This window comes from Schistocerca piceifrons, chromosome X, assembly GCF_021461385.2.
Source record: "Schistocerca piceifrons isolate TAMUIC-IGC-003096 chromosome X, iqSchPice1.1, whole genome shotgun sequence".
Taxonomy (NCBI): Eukaryota; Metazoa; Arthropoda; class Insecta; order Orthoptera; family Acrididae; genus Schistocerca; species Schistocerca piceifrons.
The window spans coordinates 78,508,678-78,531,528 of NC_060149.1; the positions used below are offsets into that span (position 1 = coordinate 78,508,678).

At 39.2% G+C, this 22,851-nt stretch overlaps 1 protein-coding gene across 1 annotated transcript in view; it reads right to left on the minus strand.

Moving 5' to 3' along the window:
* Positions 1-267: 267 nt before the first annotated feature.
* Positions 268-22,851, minus strand: part of LOC124721180 (serine/threonine-protein kinase stk11-like) — a 127,020-nt gene continuing 104,436 nt past the window's right edge. The window contains exon 8 of the mRNA XM_047246017.1: positions 268-755. The gene's annotated coding sequence lies outside the window, so the exon portion shown is untranslated. The remainder of the gene's footprint in view (positions 756-22,851) is intronic.

A 22,851-nucleotide genomic window follows, 5' to 3' on the forward strand; every position in this document is an offset into this window, starting at 1 on the left:
GATAACAGTTATTGAACACTAGTCAAGTTTAACAATCAATGTAACTGCACAAGAGTACATTGTTTTTAACAGATCTGTACATATTGTATGTGTAAATGACATATTTTCTCAATGTACTGACACATGGAATAATCAATAATAAAATGCACTTCACTTGTAGAAAAGCAACTAATATTTCACTCATATTGGTATGATAGCCTAAACAGAGCTTTCCTCCTCCTCCTCCTCCTCCTCCTCCTCCTGCTTCTTCTTCTTCTTCTTCTTCTTCTTCTTCTTCTTTTAAGGCAAATCTTAGATATTGCATGTCATTACATGCTACTAGTCATTCTGTAAAATCACAAGTGTTGTTTATTAACTATTCTAGTCCTCATCTTCTACATCTGAATGAAGAATATCAGTCATTTCAGTGATAGTTGGCTAACTGAATATTTATTTGTTGAAAGATTCATAGCCCTGAATGCAAACTTCCACTTTCTTCAAATCCTCTACCTTGTTGTTGTTAATGGAGAATCTTCCTTGTCAATAAGCTTTTTTGTGAGTAAGAGAAAGAAATTTGATTGTTTTTGGAAAACTGAATGTATTCACAACTAATCCACTGATGAATGAGCTGGTAACTACTTCCCCCTTCATCTGATTGCTGTAACGAAACTTGTTGTACGTGGATATCTCAAAAGATTTCCTTTCTTTCGTTGGGATTTCTTGACCAGAAGATTCATCAGAGGTTGTGGTCTTCTTGTAGAAAGGGAGCCACCAGTCTGTGAATAAAAGAATATCATCAGTCACTATTTCCTGAATGTTGAATCTACATGGAACATTTACTAGTTTAATGAGTTCACTGTACTGTTTGGGAGTGTACATCCTATCCACCATTTGGACGACTCTTCTGATGTTGCCAAAGTCATCATCACAGGGTAGAAAAGAATGTCCCAGAAGAGGGGGAAAACTTAAAAAAAAAAAACATTACTACAGTTTTGTTTCTGTTTTGGCCTATGGCACTGTTACAGAAAAGCCAAATTTTCTTTACTGTACAAGGTATGTAATTCTCAAAGCACATAAAAAAAGGTGTAAACCTCATTAGATTTATGAGCCTGACTCTCATGACACACAAAGAATTTAACTGCGTTAGTCTTAAAATAGTGGATACAGAAGGTGTTGACCCTTAGTTGCCTAAGAGAAAGCACATCCTGTACTGGGACACAGGCAGAGGGCTACTGCCTATCATCCTCTTCATTTTTTGCTGCTTCTGCCACAGTAATGTAGAACTACTTTTCATGCCTCCAGTGTATGATCATTTCTGAAGGAACATTTCTTTTGGCATTATCACTCAGAGTAGGATCTAATAACTTTGCTTCAAAACTTCTGCATTTGCTGCACACATCCACTTGTGGCTTGACAAAGCTATAATCAAAGTTTTCTAAGAAATATTTTCAATGAAAACTGTATTTAACTTTATTTATATTTTCGGGGAAATCTTTTAAGAATATCTTGTGCATAATCTTAATGTTTAGCTATGCACCTAAATATTGCTTAGCTTTACCACCATACAGAGTTTCTTTAACATCAAATCTTGCTATTTGGCCAAGAATGTTTGCACAAATTGTGCCTGAAATAGCATTATCACTTATTTTCTCCTCCTAGACCTTCTGGAATTTTGTCAACGACAAAAGGATTACATAGCGTGCGTACTCTACTTTCATTTATTTCGTTTATAATGATATTTTTATATACCTTTTGAGTTTTCCCATTTACTTTTACATTGTAACCAAAATAGTTGTTCTTCTTCTGCATAGACAGTGTAGGGCATACTTGTGCTTCTTAATGTTCATGTGATTTTGGCACCGTATGTCTTCATACACACTCCCTTATCTGCATCAGACTCTGTAAATATATATCTTGCATGTTCCAGTGAATAAAGATAACGCGACATCTCATTTCTGGTTTTGTTTGAATAGTGTTTATCAGCAAATTTGCACGAGTAAGTATCTCTCACCCTTCCAGGCACTTCCTTATCTTTTTACGAGTTTTAAGATATTCCTTCAACTCTGGCATTTCTAATTACATTTCTCTGATATTTATCATTGTTCACCACACCCTTCTTTCTGACAGGAAATTCTGCATCAGATTTACAGCTAGATATATTTTAAACTCTTGCTCCTCTTTCTCAGCAATGTAAGGCAGAAACTACCAACCTCTACATTTTGTAAGCACTTGCATGGCGCAAGTCAGAAGAACCAACAATGAAAACATTATTTCCCTTTGCAACAAAAGAGCACAAGTGCCTCACATATGTTGTTTCTGCACTGCCCAGAAACTTCTTAGATTTTCTTCATAGTTTTAGAAGTGCTGCAATCAATGTTCTCTGTGTTAAAAGATGTGTCTAGGCATGCTCTCTATGAATGCACGTATAATCCCAAAACTGCAAAGAGTCACAGGTGTGGTTTTTGAAATAACCAATTCATGTATAAAAATGAGAGCACTGTGAATTTCTTTCTTTCTTTGTCTTTCTTGCAAAAAACTCTTACAGTGTTTTAAATAAAACAAATTGTATTAACATTGTACACCTTTATACTTCATAGCTACATATTTATTTCCCAACATAGTCATCCAGCTGATGAACACATTTCTTTCAATGAGAGACCAGTTTGTTGATAATGTCACTCTAGAATTTTTGACTTTGTTGATGGAGCCACAACTTCACCTCTCCTTGCATGGCTTCATCACTAGCAAAGTGATGTCCTTGAAAGTTTTGGAAACAGATGAAAATTATACGTGGTCAAGTTGAGACTGTATGTGGGATGGCTGATGCCAGTGAACTCAAGGTGTCTGATTGTTGCAGTTCTGAAGTGTGATCTGACATTGTTACGCTGAAGTAGAAGGAACTCCATGTGTGGATGGATTCTTCATATCCTAAACTCAATTATAGCATGCTGTTTCTCAAACACCGACATAGTTACGTTACACACCACCATGTTACACACTACAATTTGGAGCCCTCTAGCAGCAGAGGGATGCAAATATATAGACATGAAGAAAGAAGATGTAGAATGTTAGTAATGTCTGTTATATTTAAAAAGCTGTAAATGTTTTTGCAAAAAAACAAGGCATTACTTTTTAGCATGCCCTTGTATACGTGACACAGAATGTGGGTATAACAACTTACAACACTAAGAGGTACTAATGTATGGAAGTGAATTTTTACTGCAGTGTTATTTAATGTTCAGCTGTAATATCATTTGACAACAGCAACCTAATAACCGTATCCAGCAATGCATGGGAAAAAGCATGCTTGTACATAAAAGACTTGCAAGAGACATTATGTGTAACCACATCAGTAGTAGTGGTTATCTTAAGACATTGATCTGGTGTCTTCCCTCATTTGTCGGTATTCTTAATTCAAGAAAGTTAATCCCCACCAATTTTCTTCTGTTTCACAAATAAATATTATGGATTGGTGTATACCGTTAAACAGTTGATGTAAGTTGTGTATATCATTAGTGTCACTATGCTAAAAGATAATGGTATCATCAAAATACATTTTGTAATAACTTATGTTTTTGACAATCTCAGATTTGCTATTTAAGATCTTATTTTCAAAGCTACTCATAAAAATATTAGCAAGGATACCTGCTAAATAGCATCTCACAGGTAAGCCATCTGGTTACATGTAGCAATCTCCATTGACAATAGAAGAATTCTGAGACAGAATCAGGGTAAGGAGCTCCTTTATCTCCATGATTTCTGGGACACTTACTATGTTGTATGCAATTTTTCTTAACCAGTTCAATTGATTCATTGACAGGGACATCTGTGTATAAGTAAACCACATCAGATGAACAAAGTGTTGCCTTATCTGTGAAGGAAGAAAGGAAGATTATGTTTAATGTCTCATTGATATCAAGGTCATTAGAGGTGGAGCACAAGCTTGGATGCTTGGTTCTTTTGTGTCAAGGATGGGTAGGGAAACCACCCGTGCCCTTTCAAAGGAACCATCCCAGCATTTGCTGGACACGGGTTTGAACCATCATCCTCCCGAATGCAGTTTCAGTGTGCTAATCACTGTAAGCATTATCTGTGATCTGAATGTCTTTTAAATGATAGATCAGGCTGTTGGTGTGTCTAATCATATATTTCCCCTGAAAGAGATAATTTTTGGTGATAAAGTTATTAAGTTTTTGTACATAACCTGAGTAAGTAACCTGTGTTGTCAACATGATTCACAATCTGCCTGAATGGTGTACTTGATTCAAAGATTTTATAATGGGATCTAATCCTAGAGGGTTTACGGTTCAGAACCAAACAATCCTTTTTTTATCATCATATAGCAAGAATTGTATATTATATATGATTTCCTTTAGGCATTTCTGAAAGCATTCAGTAGAACCATTTTGTAAGCTGTAAATGTGATTTGTATCAAAGAATTCTAATGTTTTGCTAAGATATTCATGGTTGTACATACTGACAATGGAATTACTTTTACCTATTTTAAAGACTAATGCTTGCTCCTCAGCAAGACTGACATTTATGCTCTTCATGAAGGAATACTCGTATCTGATACATTTATGTTTACCATTGTCTTCTGGAATATGTTGACATATAAATTTTGCTACTTTGTGAAATATAATATTTTTCTGTGCCACAGAACCTTTAAACTTTCGCTAACTTTGTACAGGCAAGTAATCTTCTATATTTTTACCATTTACATTGGTGCACAAGTTATACTGCGAACCTTTTTCTAACATTTTTAACTTCACCACTGAAGAAATTTATGTCAGCCAAATTCACCACTTTGTCATAAAACCAAAAATCAGATGTACCATTACCTCTATTGAGACACTACTGCATAATCAAATTTTCTATCTTTAAGTTTTATTCAAGTCTTCAACCTCTTCATAGACTAAATTAAGACTTAGCAAATATAATGTCTTTGTGAGACCTTATTTGAACATATAATGTCTCTGCTAATACCAAGTGGGCCATACAAACATATCTGTTTAAAGTAGTCTCCCATCTATACTTCATTCAAAGTTCCTGCTTAACACTTTCATAGGGCATTGTGGAAATACTTCCCACTAACTGTATTCCTTTACTGTGTTTATGAGAGTACATTTTCTCATTTCTGTATACTACTGGCATATAGTGGTAGTCCATTGTACACCTACCACAAAATTAATGTCTTTTGTGGTCCTTAGCAAGCATACTTACCACCAACTTAGGGGTATCCTACAGCTTTTGGAAATGTTTTTTACCACCTCTATTTTTAGCACACCTCAAGCTCAAGCTCACAGATTGTTTTCCTAAGGGGTTGTTGTTGTTGTTGTTGTGGTCTTCAGTCCCGAGACTGGCTTGATGCAGCTCTCCATGCTACTCTATCCTGTGCAAGCTTCTTCATCTCCCAGTACCTACTGCAACCTACATCCTTCTGAATCTGCTTAGTGTATTCATCTCTTGGTCTCCCCCTACGATTTTTACCCTCCACGCTGCCCTCTAATACTAAATTCGTTATCCCTTGATGCTTCAGAACATGTCCTACCAACCGATCCCTTCTTCTCGTCAAGTTGTGCCACAAACTTCTCTTCTCCCCAATCCTATTTAATACTTCCTCATTAGTTATGTGATCTACCCATCTAATCTTCAGCATTCTTCTATAGCACCACATTTCGAAAGCTTCTATTCTCTTCTTGTCCAAACTATTAACCGTCCATGTTTCACTTCCATACATGGCTACACTCCATACATGGCTACACTCCATACAAATACTTTCAGAAATGACTTCCTGACACTTAAATCTATACTCGATGTTAACAAATTTCTCTTCTTCAGAAACGCTTTCCTTGCCATTGCCAGTTTACATTTTATATGCTCTCTACTTCGACCATCATCAGTTATTTTGCTCCCCAAATAGTAAAACTCCTTTACTACTTTAAGTGTCTCATTTCCTAATCTAATACCCTCAACATCACCCGACTTAATTCAACTACATTCCATTATCCTCGTTTTGCTTTTGTTGATGTTCATCTTATATCCTCCCTTCAAGACACCATCCATTCTGTTCAATTGCTCTTCCAAGTCCTTTGCTGTCTCTGACAGAATTACAATGTCATCAGCGAACCTCAAAGTTTTTATTTCTTCTCCATGGATTTTAATACCTACTCCGAATTTATCTTTTGTTTCCTTTACTGCTTGCTCAATATACAGATTGAATAACATCGGGGAGAGGCTACAACCCTGTCTTACTCCCTTCCCAACCACTGCTTCCCTTTCATGTCCCTCGACTCTTATAACTGCCATCTGGTTTCTGTACAAATTGTAAATAGCCTTTCGCTCCCTGTATTTTACCCCTGCCACCTTTATAATTTGAAAGAGAGTATTCCAGTCAACATTGTCAAAAGCTTTCTCCAAGTCTACAAATGCTAGAAATGTAGGTTTGCCTTTCCTTAATCTTTTTTGTAAGATAAGTCGTAAGGTCAGTATTGCCTCACGTGTTCCAGTATTTCTACGGAATCCAAACTGATCTTCCCCGAGGTCGGCTTCTACCAGTTTTTCCATTCGTCTGTAAAGAATTCGTGTTAGTATTTTGCAGCTGTGGCTTATTAAACTGATTGTTCGGTAATTTTCACATCCGTCAACACCTGCTTTCTTTGGGATTGGAATTATTATATTCTTCTCGAAGTCTGAGGGTATTTCGCCTGTTTCATACATCTTGCTCACTAGATGGTAGAGTTTTGTCAGGACTGGCTCTCCCAAGGCCATCAGTAGTTCCAATGGAATGTTGTCTACTCCGGGGGCCTTGTTTCGACTCAGATCTTTCAGTGCTCTGTCAAACTCTTCACGCAGTATCGTATCTCCCATTTCATCTTCATCTACATCCTCTTCCATTTCCATAATATTGTCCTCAAGTACATGGCCCTTGTATAGACCCTCTATACCGTATACTCCTTCCACCTTTCTGCTTTCCCTTCTTTGCTTAGAACTGGGTTTCCATCTGAGCTCTTGATGTTCATATAAGTGGGTCTCTTATGTCCAAAGGTCTCTTTAATTTTCCTGTAGGCAGTATCTATCTTACCCCTAGTGAGATAAGCCTCTACATCATTACATTTGTCCTCTAGCCATCCCTGCTTAGCCAATTTGCACTTCCTGTTGATCTCATTTTTGAGATGTTTGTATTCCTTTTTGCCTGCTTCATTTACTGCATTTTTATATTTTCTCCTTTCATCAATTAAATTCAATATATCTTCTGTTACCCAAGGATTTCTACCAGCCCTCGTCTTTTTACCTACTTGATCCTCTGCTGCCTTCACTACTTCATCCCTCAAAGCTACCCATTCTTCTTCTATTGTATTTCTTTCCCCCCATTTCTGTCAATTGTTCTCTTATGCTCTCCCTGAGACTCTGTACAACCTCTGGTTCTTTCAGTTTATCCAGGTCCCATCTCCTTAAATTCCCACCTTTTTGCAGTTTCTTCAGTTTTAATCTACAGGTCATAACCAATAGATTGTGGTCAGAGTCCACATCTGCCCCTGGAAATGTCTTACAGTTTAAAACCTGGTTCCTAAATCTCTGTCTTACCATTATATAATCTATCTGATGCCTTTTTAGTATCTCCAGGGTTCTTCCATGTATACAACCTTCTATCATGATTCTTAAACCAAGTGTTAGCTATGATTAAGTTATGCTCTGTGCAAAATTCTACCAGGCGGCTTTCTCTTTCATTTCTTAGCCCCAATCCATATTCATCTACTACGTTTCCTTCTCTCCCTTTTCCTACACTCGAATTCCAGTCACCCATGACTATTAAATTTTCGTCTCCCTTCACTATCTGAATAATTTCTTTTATTTCAGCATACATTTCTTCAATTTCTTCGTCATCTGCAGAGCTAGTTGGCATATAAACTTGTACTACTGTAGTAGCTGTGGGCTTCGTATCTATCTTGGCCACAATAATGTATTCACTATGCTGTTTGTAGTAGCTTACCCGCATTCCTATTTTCCTATTCATTATTAAACCTACTCCTGCATTACCCCTATTTGATTTTGTATTTATAACCCTGTATTCACCTGACCAAAAGTCTTGTTCCTCCTGCCACCGAACTTCACTAATTCCCACTATATCTAACTTTAACCTATCCATTTCCCTTTTTAAATTTTCTAACCTACCTGCCCGATTAAGGGATCTGACATTCCACGCTCCGATCCATAGAGCGCCAGTTTTCTTTCTCCTGATAACGACATCCTCTTGAGTAGTCCCCGCCCGGAGATCCGAATGGGGGACTATTTTACCTCCGGAATATTTTACCCAAGAGGACGCCATCATCATTTAATCATACAGTAAAGCTGCATGCCCTCGGGAAAAATTACGGCCGTAGTTTCCCCTTGCTTTCAGCCGTTCGCAGTACCAGAACAGCAAGGCCGTTTTGGTTATTGTTACAAGGCCATATCAGTCAATCATCCAGACTGTTGCCCTTGCAACTACTGAAAAGGCTGCTGCCCCTCTTCAGGAACCACAAGTTTGTCTGGCCTCTCAACAGATACCCCTCCGTTGTGGTTGTACCTACGGTACAGCTATCTGTATCGCTGAGGCACGCAAGCCTCCCCACCAACGGCAAGGTCCATGGTTCATGGGGGGCCTAAGGGGTTAAAGTCTTAAATTAACTCCTTTTGATGTTCATTTAGAATGTGTAATAATTACCTTATTCTTGCATCAACTAAAACATATTTAGTTACTGTCCCTTTCCTGAAAATTGGTCAAGTAATATATATATTATTTGCTTACTAGTTTTTCAGGTTTTTTTAATTTTTTTACTTTGTACCTCCCATTTCTCATACTTTACAACATTATGCATTGTATTTGCAATTTAAACTTGAGACAGATTAGGGACGTGTGAAATATATTCCTGACTCTGAATTTGATTGTAATACATTTTTATTGCTTAGTGTTGTATCATTATTCTGCACAAATCTCATGTTTTTCTATCCTAGTGATTACAATAATTCTTGTCATTGATTTGGTACACTACTGTTATGTGTAATGATACTATGTTAAGCTTGGAGAAGTATGTTGCAATTCACATATTTTTAAAACATTACCACATTATGACAACATTTCTGACAATTGTCAGTGCTGTGGGGACGGGGAGGAATACTGAGATATTAATATTACTTTCCCGTATGTGTTGTGACCGTCATAACATTTTGTTCATGTCTGTTTTATAATAGGTTTATTGTATGGTACTACTTATTTTGATCTGTTAGTTGCCAGGTTTGTATCATTGGTATGTTATTACTTTGCTCATGTACGTCTCTTACCTAATTTGGTCACACCTAGAATAGTAGCACCCAATTATTCCTCTGCCACTGAATAGGCCACATCATTTCAGTTTTGAAAATTTTATTCCTCTGGCTGTACATTGTAAATATGAGAGTACTTGAAAAGTTCCTCGTATATGGAATTACGCATGAAATGTGAAGTCTGTATTGTTTTCTTATGTAACACATTACACTTAGTTGGTTATACATTGTCTTGCTTTTCACTGTTCCTACACAGTGTTTTCTTTGCTTTGTGTTGATACAGTTACCTGAATGAAGGCTGAGGACTGAACCTGGTTGTAATAAATAAGACAACGCAGAATTGTGTTATGCATTTCTCAAATTATATTTCTGCAGTTAACTGTCACCTGAAAACATGTTTGATCTTTTGCAGAGCACAGCACAACAGTTGATTTTCACGTACTAACTTACAAAGCTGAAGTTAACAAAATGTATTGCAGCACTCGCATACATAAAAAATTGTATTTATTTGCATATTATGTCTACATTTGAATGTGTGAAAATAAAGTACAAGATGTGGTTTTCATGAGACTTAACCATTTTGCAGGCACAGTTTTTGTAGTGACTCTGCATCAATAATTTTTTGGTATCATATCAGAACTATAATGAATTAACTATACTTATTTTTTGATAATTTTATTTATTTTTGATTTAGGACCAAAAACTATGATGGTACATATAAAAAGTGTTCTCTGTTTTTATTTTACTTTATTTCAAAAATATTTATATTTCATGTTTTTATATTTAATGTGAACAGTTTAATGCCTGTATGCAAGTAATATTCCTTTCTCAAAGAAATCAAAGAAATGTTCAAATGACTGTTGTAATTCAAGAAACTGGCAGAAGCATATTTCAGTACACAGGGGCACTTTGCAGTAACAGCACATGTCTTTTCTTTTCTTGTCTTGAGTTTTTATAGAAAATTTTTGACACTATCAGTATGTTTTTTCGAAAACAAACATATGATCTCTTCTTCTGCCAGTCAAACATGATCTAGTACAGTGTTGTTCTTGGTTAGAATGGTTACTGGACAGGCTTTTCTTTGTGCAAGATGTGAAGCCATCAATTAACTGTTCTGCAAGCCATAATCTAAAGTACAATTGATCTTCATATTCTTGTTGCTCTTTATTAATTTTGTACAATATAAAGGCATTTAGAATAGTCATGTTTTGTAGGAAGTAAAGAACCTGATGCTAACACTTACGAGAACATTGCCCTACTGCGTAATGTTCTCTAAGTTGATCGAAGTGATCTACACTTCCCATTATACAGGGTGTCTCTCATAAAACTTGTATGCCTCATGTACTGGTTAATCATCTCCAGGCGAATTGCTTGTGAAGAGGCAACATCATCTCAAATGTTGTGCGTCAGTTATTGTGAGAAGCTTGTATTGTTGTGTTGTTACAGAAATGTAGCAGTTTGCATTAGAGCAGCAAATTGATATTGTGGAGTGATATATGAAGACAGCATCCATCAAGAAATGTAATGTTTCAAGCAAAGTATCTCCTGATGGGAAATTCCCCAAGGCCAGCACTATTCAAGATCTGTGCAAGAAATGGAAGGCTTTAGGATCTGTACAGAATGTGCAGAGGAATAGGTGATCAACAGTGAGGATTCCTGAAACTACAGGTGAATTTGCATGGACATTATGAAAAGTCCCAGCAAGTTTGTAAGGAGGTCATCACAGCAGGTTGGCATAGCTCATACACTGCATACTAAAAGATATGAAATGAAAAGTCTATCGAGTGAGTGTGGTGCAGGAGTTGAAATTTGACAATCAGGAAAAAAAAAAGAGAGTTCGTTATTGTAACTGGCTGTTAACATCAACTGCTAACAGTTACTTGGAAGCCTTGCTTGACTTCATGTTAGATGAGGCCTGGTTTCATTTGTCAGGCTACATAAACTACCAGAATTGCAGGTATTGGTCACAGGACAACTCACATATTCTGCATGAGGAACCTCTCCACTCAGAGAAGAAGAGTGTTTGGTGTGTGTTGTCCAGCATGCACATTACTGGCCCCACATTTTTCAATTACACTTTAAACAGTGCCAGACGCACTGCACATGCAGAGAAGCTGTATGCAGTATTCCAAAAAGATGGGGCAACCACTCACATATCCAACCGAAGTATGACCCACGCTACCAATGTGTTTTCTTAAGACACACTTGTCAGTAGAGGCCTCTGGCCCTTAGGTCCCCAGACTTAACATAATGCAATTTTTATTTATGGGACACACTAAAAAGCAAAGTGTATGCTGACAATCCTCACACAATAGACAATCTCAAACAGAATAGTCCTAGAGAAATGAACAACTTCAGGCCTGTAGAATTACAGCATGTTGCTGGTAACGTCATCACACAAAGTCAACAATGCCTGGATGACAATGGTCACCACTCCCAGTATCTCTTATAAACAGGCAACTATATTTTTTTAACATTTCTGTTTTCTATTATTGTTTAGTTTGTTCATTATTACTTGAATCTTGGGCGTGAGGCATATTGTGGGGCACCATATATCATTGTACATTGCTACTGCTGTTAGACAAGTAATAATGCTGGTAGTACCATCCTTATTCTTCCTCAAGATAAGTATGGTGCCTCTAAGGTCGTCTGAAGTTGTCAAAATAATGACGGGTTTGGTGTCCATCCTTTTTGTAGCCATAAGAGCACATTTGCATTGGAACTGAAATTTTCCTCTTTTCAAGGTGCATTTCTCTTTTATGAATAGATACGATTGTTCAGCAACATTTGCATTAGATTCATAGCGGTGAAGGAGTTGGCAAATGTTACCACACTATGACTATATTTCATGTCTTGGGTCAGGCTAATGACTACAGGCTCAAAGAATTCTCTGTAGAGCCACCATCTGACTTTCCTGGGTAAATATTAAATTTTGTGACACAGCCTGTCTCTGAGCCCACTAAATGCCACACTTTGTATCCTCATTTGATTGTTTTCAAAGGCATATACTGCTTCAGTGATGAATGTCCCTTGAAAGGTATAATCTTACTGAATTGTGTTGCTCAGAAAGGTTATACGAGGTCAGACCTTATGATTTTTATCATGGTTTGGATGCCCTCTTGGAGGATTCAGCCTATTGACATTTATGTGAATAGTTTCCCGTGTGGGTTTGGCACATTTGCATGTCACAGGCTTCAATATATAAGGCTGACTTAAAGCAAGTTCTTAACTCCAGTAGTGTACTACTCTTGGCAACACAACAATACCAATCAAGATATTCATTCCAGTCCAGGCTTGTAACTTATCTACAGATATATTTGTGCAGTTGTTTGACTAACCAAAGTGCCGTTTTTGTCTCAGTTGCTCTGCATACATATTTGTCTGCTAGACTACAAGCTCTAGCATCTCAGTAGTAAATACAGAAAGGTAGTAGTCCCACTCCATGCTGTGTTTTGTCAATGAGCAGTTGACAACTGGTTCTCCTGGTGTAGCAATGTCAAGCAAGTCAAAAACAGCAGTTTCACATAATCATTCCTCTTCAGTTGATGGCTCTTCTTCTACACTTGTGGTACATCACTAGAAATCTGAACATATATAGTGCTGGAACTGTTTCCACTATTAATGATATGAAGCGGTGGAAACAAATGTGGCTTATGGTCCAGCACAATGTCTGAAACGAATTCATCTTTTGAATCACCATCACATACTTTTTTAGAATTTTCAGAGTTGCTAGGTAGTGAAAATAGCAACTCCAATGCTTCTGCTTGCATGGATTTCTTTTTATAGACATGTCTCTTTGATATTTTTCATACAAATGGTAACAATTGCAAGACAAACAATAAATGACAAACTAATTTTCTAATTATATTTGTTAATAATGTTAAAGCTTACCACAATGTGAAAACAACCCTAGACACATGGTATGATAACATATACTGCAGAAGCAAAGTAATGTGTTTTGACGACAGTAGTGACAATCAGAAACTGATTATTGTAGCAGTTTTCATACAGCTGGTACAGTGTGCTTCCATGAGACATCAGGTACATACAGAGGTGGTAGGAAATATTCCCAAAAGCTTTGGAATAGCCCTAAGTTGGAAGTAAGGACCACAAATGACAGACTAATTTTGTGATAAGTATATTTCCCAAGACCCTTTCAAAACCATTATGATGGTAGGCATACTTCCCAAGAACCCTTAAAACATTGTTATTTGGTGGGATATATACTTTCCATAGCCCTGAAAGCTATATTTCAGGACAAACAAACTACAGCTGGGGGCAACTGACTACCACTAGATGCCAGGAATGTACAGAAGTGGTAACACATATTGTCAGAAAAGCAGTAACGAAATACAGTTAGTGGGAAATACTTCCCACACAGCCCATATAAGTCATAAAGTATGTTCATAGGGCCCATGTTATTAGCAAAGACACTGGATTTGCTAAGTCTTAATTTAGTCTATTAAGAGGTTGAAGACTTTAATTAAAAAAATTCATTATCCTGAGGCACACAAAAAGACACAAAATTTGATTATGCAGCAGTGTCTCAATAGTGGTAATGTTACTCTGATTTTCAGATTTATGAGAAAGTGGTGAATTTGACTGACAAACTTCCTCAATGCTGAAGTTAAAAAGTTAGAAATTAGAAAAAGGTTTTAAGTATAACTTGTGCCCTGCTGTAAATGGTAAAAATATAAAATGATGAACTGCCTGAACAAAGTTACCTAAAGTTTAAAGGTTATTTGTCACAGAAAAAAATTATATCTAGCAAAGTAGCAAAATTTATGAGGCAACATATTCCAGAAGACAATGGTAAACATAAACGTAGTAGATAAGAGTATTCCTTGAAAAAGAGCATAAATGTTGAGCTTGTTGACGAGCAAGCATTACCCTTGGAAGCAGGCAAAGGTAACTCCATTGTCAGTATGTACAAAATACATTAGCAGAACATTAGAATTCTTTGATACAAATCACGTTTACAAGTTATAAAATGACGCCATTCAATATTTCCAGAAAGACATAAAGGAAAGCATACGTAATATACAAACTTGCTAAATGAAGTTGTTTTTTTTTTATTTTTTTATTTAAAAAAAAAAAAAGAAGCATTATCTGGTTCTAAACTCTTAACACTCAAGGTTTAGATCCCAATATAAAATCCATAAATCTGGTACACCATTCAGGAAAATTGTGAATTACATTGATGGTCCAGCTTACTTACTCAGGTTACATACAAAAACTTCATCATGTTATCACCAAAAATTATGTGTTTCAGGGGAAATATATGATTAGACACACCAACAACTTGATTCGTCATTTAAAAGACATTAAGATCACAGATAATGTTTACAGTGGTTAGCACAATGGACTTCTACATCTACATCTACATTGATACTCCGCAAGCCACCCAACGGTGTGTGGCGGAGGGCACTTTACGTGCCACTGTCATTACCTCCCTTTCCTGTTCCAGTCGCGTATGGTTCGCGGGAAGAACGACTGTCTGAAAGCCTCCGTGCGCGCTCTAATCTCTCTAATTTTACATTCGTGATCTCCTCGGGAAGTATAAGTAGGGGGAAGCAATATATTCGATACCTCATCCAGAAACGCACCCTCTCGAAACCTGGCGAGCAAGCTACACCGCGATGCAGAGCGCCTCTCTTGCAGAGTCTGCCACTTGAGTTTATTAAACATCTCCGTAACGCTATCACGGTTACCAAATAACCCAGTGACGAAACGCGCCGCTCTTCTTTGGATCTTCTCTATCTCCTCCGTCAACCCGACCTGGTACGGATCCCACACTGATGAGCAATACTCAAGTATAGGTCGAACGAGTGTTTTGTAAGCCACCTCCTTTGTTGATGGACTACATTTTCTAAGCACTCTCCCAATGAATCTCAACCTGGTACCCGCCTTACCAACAATTAGTTTTATATGATCATTCCACTTCAAATCGTTCCGTACGCATACTCCCAGATATTTTACAGAAGTAACTGCTACCAGTGTTTGTTCCGCTATCATATAATCATACAATAAAGGATCCTTCTTTCTATGTATTCGCAATACATTACATTTGTCTATGTTAAGGGTCAGTTGCCACTCCCTGCACCAAGTGCCTATCCGCTGCAGATCTTCCTGTATTTCGCTACAATTTTCTAATGCAGCAACTTCTCTGTATACTACAGCATCATCCGCGAAAAGCCGCATGGAACTTCCGACACTATCTACTAGGTCATTTATATATATTGTGAAAAGCAATGGTCCCATAACACTCCCCTGTGGCACGCCAGAGGTTACTTTAACGTCTGTAGACGTCTCTCCATTGATAACAACATGCTGTGTTCTGTTTGCTAAAAACTCGTCAATCCAGCCACACAGCTGGTCTGATATTCCGTAGGCTCTTACTTTGTTTATCAGGCGACAGTGCGGAACTGTATCGAACGCCTTCCGGAAGTCAAGGAAAATAGCATCTACCTGGGAGCCTGTATCTAATATTTTCTGGGTCTCATGAACAAATAAGGCGAGTTGGGTCTCACACGATCGCTGTTTCCGGAATCCATGTTGATTCCTACATAGTAGATTCTGGGTTTCCAGAAATGACATGATACGCGAGCAAAAAACATGTTCTAAAATTCTACAAGAGATCGACGTAAGAGATATAGGTCTATAGTTTTCCGCATCTGCTCGACGACCCTTCTTGAAGACTGGGACTATCTGTGCTCTTTTCCAATCATTTGGAACCCTCCGTTCCTCTAGAGACTTGCGGTACACGGCTGTTAGAAGGGGGGCAAGTTCTTTCGCGTACTCTGTGTAGAATCGAATAGGTATCCCGTCAGGTCCAGTGGACTTTCCTCTATTGAGTGATTCCAGTTGCTTTTCTATTCCTTGGACACTTATTTCGATGTCAGCCATTTTTTCGTTTGTGCGAGGATTTAGAGAAGGAACTGCAGTGCGGTCTTCCTCTGTGAAACAGCTTTGGAAAAAGGTGTTTAGTATTTCAGCTTTACGCGTGTCATCCTCTGTTTCAATGCCATCATCATCCCGTAGTGTCTGTATATGCTGTTTCGAGCCACTTACTGATTTAACGTAAGACCAGAACTTCCTAGGATTTTCTGTCAAGTCGGTACATAGAATTTTACTTTCGAATTCAATGAACGCTTCACGCATAGCCCTCCTTACGCTAACTTTGACATAGTTTAGCTTCTGTTTGTCTGAGAGGTTTTGGCTGCGTTTAAACTTTGAGTGGAGCTCTCTTTGCTTTCGCAGTAGTTTCCCAACTTTGTTGTTGTACCACGGTGGGTTTTTCCCGTCCCTCACAGTTTTACTCGGCACGTACCTGTCTAAAACGCATTTTACGATTGCCTTGAACTTTTTCCATAAACACTCAACATTGTCAGTGTCGGAACAGAAATTTTCGTTTTGATCTGTTAGGTAGTCTGAAATCTGCCTTCTATTACTCTTGCTAAACAGATAAACCTTCCTCCCTTTTTTTATATTCCTATTAACTTCCATATTCAGGGATGCTGCAACGGCCTTATGATCACTGATTCCCTGTTCTGTACATACAGATTCGAAAAGTTCGGGTCTGTTTGTTATCAGTAGGTCCAATATGTTATCTCCACGAGTCGGTTCTCTGTTTAATTGCTCGAGGTAATTTTCGGATAGTGCACTCAGTATAATGTCACTCGATGCTCTGTCCCTACCACCCGTCCTAAACATCTGAGTGTCCCAGTCTATATCTGGTAAATTGAAATCTCCACCTAAGACTATAACATGCTGAGAAAATTTATGTGAAATGTATTCCAAATTTTCTCTCAGTTGTTCTGCCACTAATGCTGCTGAGTCGGGAGGTCGGTAAAAGGAGCCAATTATTAACCTAGTTCGGTTGTTTAGTGTAACCTCCACCCATAATAATTCACAGGAACTATCCACTTCTACTTCACTACAGGATAAACTACTACTAACAGCGATGAACACTCCACCACCGGTTGCATGCAATCTATCCTTTCTAAACACCGTCTGTACCTTTGTAAAAATTTCGGCAGAATTTATCTCTGGCTTAAGCCAGCTTTCTGTACCTATAACGATTTCAGCTTCGGTGCTTTCTATCAGCGCTTGAAGTTCCGGTACTTTACCAATGCAGCTTCGACAGTTGACAATTACAATACCGATTGCTGCTTGGTCCCCGCATGTCCTGACTTTGCCCCGCACCCGTTGAGGCTGTTGCCCTTTCTGTACTTGCCCAAGGCCATCTAACCTAAAAAACCGCCCAGCCCACGCCACACAACCCCTGCTACCCGTGTAGCCGCTTGTTGCGTGTAGTGGACTCCTGACCTATCCAGCGGAACCCGAAACCCCACCACCCTATGGCGCAAGTCGAGGAATCTGCAGCCCACACGGTCGCAGAACCGTCTCAGCCTCTGATTCAGACCCTCCACTCGGCTCTGTACCAAAGGTCCGCAGTCAGTCCTGTCGACGATGCTGCAGATGGTGAGCTCTGCTTTCATCCCGCTAGCGAGACTGGCAGTCTTCACCAAATCAGATAGCCGCCGGAAGCCAGAGAGGATTTCCTCCGATCCATAGCGACACACATCATTGGTGCCGACATGAGCGACCACCTGCAGATGGGTGCACCCTGTACCCTTCATGGCATCCGGAAGGACCCTTTCCACATCTGGAATGACTCCCCCCGGTATGCACACGGAGTGCACATTGGTTTTCTTCCCCTCTCTTGCTGCCATTTCCCTAAGGGGCCCCATTACGCGCCTGACGTTGGAGCTCCCAACTACCAGTAAGCCCACCCTCTGCGACTGCCCGGATCTTGCAGACTGAGGGGCAACCTCTGGAACAGGACAAGCAGCCATGTCAGGCCGAAGATCAGTATCAGCCTGAGACAGGGCCTGAAACCGGTTCGTCAGACAAACTGGAGAGGCTTTCCGTTCAGCCCTCCGGAATGTCTTTCGCCCCCTGCCACACCTTGAAACGACCTCCCACTCTACCACAGGTGAGGGATCAGCCTCAATGCGGGCAGTATCCCGGGCAACCACAGTCGTAGTCCGATCAGGGGATGCGTGGGACGAGCTGGCCGTCCCCGACAAACCCCCATCCCGACCCCCACAGTGATGCCCATTGGCAACAGCCTCAAGCTGTGTGACCGAAGCCAACACTGCCTGAAGCTGGGAGCGAAGGGATGCCAACTCAGCCTGCATCGTTCAGGAGGATGATGGTTCAAACCTGCGTTCGGCCATCCAGATTTAGGTTACTCATTATTTCCCTAAATTGCTCCAGGCAAATGCTGGGATGGTTCCTTTGAAAGAGCATGGCTGATTTCCCTACCCATCCTTGCCACTATCTAAGCATCTGATCTTGTGCTCCATCTCTGATAGCCTCGATGTCAATGGGACATTAAACATTATCTTCCGCCTTCCTTCCTACACAGATAATGCTACACTTTGTCTATCTGATGTGGTTTATTTATACACAGATGTTCCTGTCAGTGAATCAATTGAACTGGTTAAGAAAAATTACATACAACATAGTAAGTATCCCAGAAATCATGGAGATAAAGGAGCTCCTTACCCTGATTCTGTCTCAGAAATCTTTTATTGTCAATGGAGATTGCTACAAGCAACCAGATGGCTTACCTGTGAGATGCTCTTTAGCAGGTACCCTTGCTAATATTTTTATGAGTAGCTTTGAAAATAAGATCTTAAACAGCAAATCTGAGATTGTCAAAAACATAAGTTATTACAAAATGTATTTTGATGATACCATTATCTTTTAGCATAGTGACACTAATGATATACACAACTTACATCAACTGTTTAACGGTATACACCAATCCATAATATTTATTTGTGAAACAGAAGAAAATTGGTGGGGATTAACTTTCTTGAATTAAGAATACCGACAAATGAGGGAAGACACCAGATCAATGTCTTAAGATAACCACTACTACTGATGTGGTTACACATAATGTCTCTTGCAAGTCTTTTATGTACAAGCATGCTTTTTCCCATGCATTGCTGGATACAGTTATTAGGTTGCTGTTGTCAAATGATATTACAGCTGAACATTAAATAACACTGCAGTAAAGAAATGGGTATGATACACAGATAGTTGACAGAGTATACAATAAAAAATAAAAGCTAAAGAGAAGACAGATAAAAAGGAAATCATTTTATGATTTATTTTTTGTAAAGTAACACTACATATGCTTTTCTTCCTTATTATGGAAAGGTATCAGCTAAAATTAAACAATTATTTAACAAAAAATATCACTGTTTCTTTTCAGACTAGTAACAACATAGGTACTACATTACAACATAACATATAACGTGATTCCATTTATGACAAAATAGAATGTGTACAATGTGAGAAAAAGTAAATCAGCCAGACAGGGAGAAGACTGCCAACAAAGATCAAAGAACATTCAAACCCCAATAACGCAGCAGCCTTAGGCATACATCTTACAACCCACAAGCTCTGCCTTGGTAATGTTACTAACCATATGGAAATGCTGCATAAATTAGACAAAGGAGGCATCATTAACTTATTAGAAGAGCCAGAAATATTTGCTAATATGATTCCATGCCACAAAAAAATCTTAAATGAGCAGACAGTATTAAGGAACAAAAATTATTTAAATAATATAACTGAGATTTTCAAGGCAGTAATATACAGAGTGTTTAAAAAAGAATGGCCTTATTCTGGATGATGATAATTACGATACACGAGACATGCCAAAAAAAGAAATGTGTGTTGTCTGAATGGACATAGCACAAAGTTTCAGAAAACTGTGTTTAGATGTCAGTCAATGCATCTTCTCAGTTTGCAGTCAGTCAGAAGTGAGAGGGCACCCACTCAACAGAAGGCTTTTCTGTGCTACAGTTTGCAAAGAATGATTCAGTGATTTTGGTCCAGTGTGCTTTTTGTCAGTGTTTTGGCATTTATCCACCTCCATGCAAAAAAATTCATTGTTGGTATTGTTGATCTGAAGACAGGGTGCTTGTGCAAACATAAGAGTCCAGGTTGACTTCACACTTCTGATGATACAGTGGAAAGAATTCGGCAAACATTTGAGCGGAGTCCATGAAAGTCTAATAGCCACGCAAGCAGAGACATGGCAGGGCCTCATACAACTGGTGAGTGTTAAGCTGTCGTTAGGTCTATAAACCATATAGGCTATAATTAGTGCAAGTTCTTTGGGTTGATCATAAAAGCAAACAGCATGACAGTAATGCTCTGCTGGAGGATGTGGAAGACTACATTTTTACCACAGTTAAGTCTCAGTTATGAAGTAAAATTTCATGTTAGTGGCAAAGTAAACTGACATAATGTGCACATATGGGGACTCCAGAAGTTTCATGACATTATTGAGCACAAAAGAGACTCACCTAAAATGAATGTTTCTTGTACCATTTTTCATGGAAAAAAAGTGCATGGTCCCTTCTTTTTTTTAGGTAAACATAGGGACTGGAATGAGCTATCTTCAAATGCTGCAGAATTGACTTTTTCCAAAAGTTCAGGAGGACTCTGATGACTGTTTTTAAACAGGATGGAGCTTCACCGCACTGGCACAACATAGTTCAGAATGAGATTTTCACTCTGCAGCGGAGTGTGCGCTGATATGAAACTTCCTGGCAGATTAAAACTGTGTGCCCGACCGAGACTCGAACTCGGGACCTTTGCCTTTCGCGGGCAAGTGCTCTACCATCTGAGCTACCGAAGCACGACTCACGCCCGGTACTCACAGCTTTACTTCTGCCAGTACCTCGTCTCCTACCTTCCAAACTTTACAGAAGCTCTCCTGCGAACCTTGCAGAACTAGCGCTCCTGAAAGAAAGGATATGGCGGAGACATGGCTTAGCCACAGCCTGGGGGATGTTTCCAGAATGAGATTTTCACTCTGCAGCGGAGTGTGCGCTGATATGAAACTTCCTGGCAGATTAAAACTGTGTGCCCGACCGAGACTCGAGTTCGAGTCTCGGTCGGGCACACAGTTTTAATCTGCCAGGAAGTTTCACAACATAGTTCAGTTTATCAATTACACTCTGCCTCAACAATGGATAGAGGAGCACTTAGGACTCCAATACACTGCCTTACATTCTTGTCCTCCAAGATCACCAGACATGAGCCCATGTGTTTCTTTTTTTCTTGTGGGGATATGTGAAGGAAAGTGTGTTCATGTCCCCTTTATACAATGAAGTGCCAAAGAAACTGGTATAGACATGCATATTCAAATACAGAGGTGTGCAAACAGTCAGAATACAGCACTGTGGTCAGCAAAGCCTATGTAAGACAAGTGTCTGGCACAGGTGTTAGTTTGGTTACCGCTGCTACAATGACAGGTTATGAAGATTTAAGTGAGTTTGAACGTGGTGCTATTGTCGGTGCACGAGTGATGGGACACAGCATCTCCAGGGTAGCGATGAAGTAGTGATTTTCCCATATGAATATCAGGAATCCAGTAAGACATCAAATCTCTGACATCGCTGCAGCCAAGAAAAGATCTTGGAAGAACGGGGTCAACGACAACAAGAGAATTGTTCAACATGCCAGAAGGGCAACACTCCCACTAATTGCTGCAGATTTCAATGTTGGGCCATCAACAAGATTCAGCATGCAAACCATTCAACAAAACAGCATTGATATGGGCTTTCAGAGCCAAAGGACCACTTGTGTACCACTGATGACTGCACAACACAAAACTTTATGCCTTGCCTGGGCCCATCAACACTGACATAGGACTATTGATGACTGGAAACATGATGCCTTGTTGGACAAGTCTCATTTCAAATTGTATTGAGCGATGGATGTGTACGTGTATGGAGACAACCTCATGAATCCATGGACCTTGCATGTCAGCAGGGGACTGTTCAGGTTGGTGGAGGCTCTGTAATAGTGTGGAGGATGTGCAGCTGGAGTGATACAAGACACCCGATATGTCTAGATATGACTGACAGATGAGACGTACGTAAGCATCCTGTCTGATCACCTGCATCCATTCAAGTGCATTGTGCATTCCGACAGATTTGGGCAATTCCAGCACACCAATGCGACACCCCACACATCCATAATTGCTACACAGTGGGTCCAGGAACACTCCTTTAGCTGGCCACCAAACTCCCCAGACATGAACATTATTGAGAATATCTGGGATGCCTTGCAACATGCTGTTCAGAAATCTCCACCCCCTTATAGCCCTGCAGGATTCATGGTGTCAATCCCCTCCAGCACTACTTCAGACATTAGAAGAGTCCATGCTGCGTCATGTTGTGGCACTTCTGCAAACTCGTAGGGGCCATACATAACATTAGGCTGGTGCACCAGTTTCTTTAGCTGTTCAGTGTATTTATTTTATTTCTATTTTATATGTCATTCAGGAATGATGATGGAAATAGGATCACATTTGAGGAAGTGGAGAAAATGGTCAATAGATTGCAGTGCAATAAAGCGGTTGGGGTGGATGAAATTAAGTCGGAACTCATCAAATACAGTGGAATGTCAGGTCTTAAATGGCTACACAGGATAATTAAAATGGCGTGGGAGTCGGGACAGATTCCATCAGCC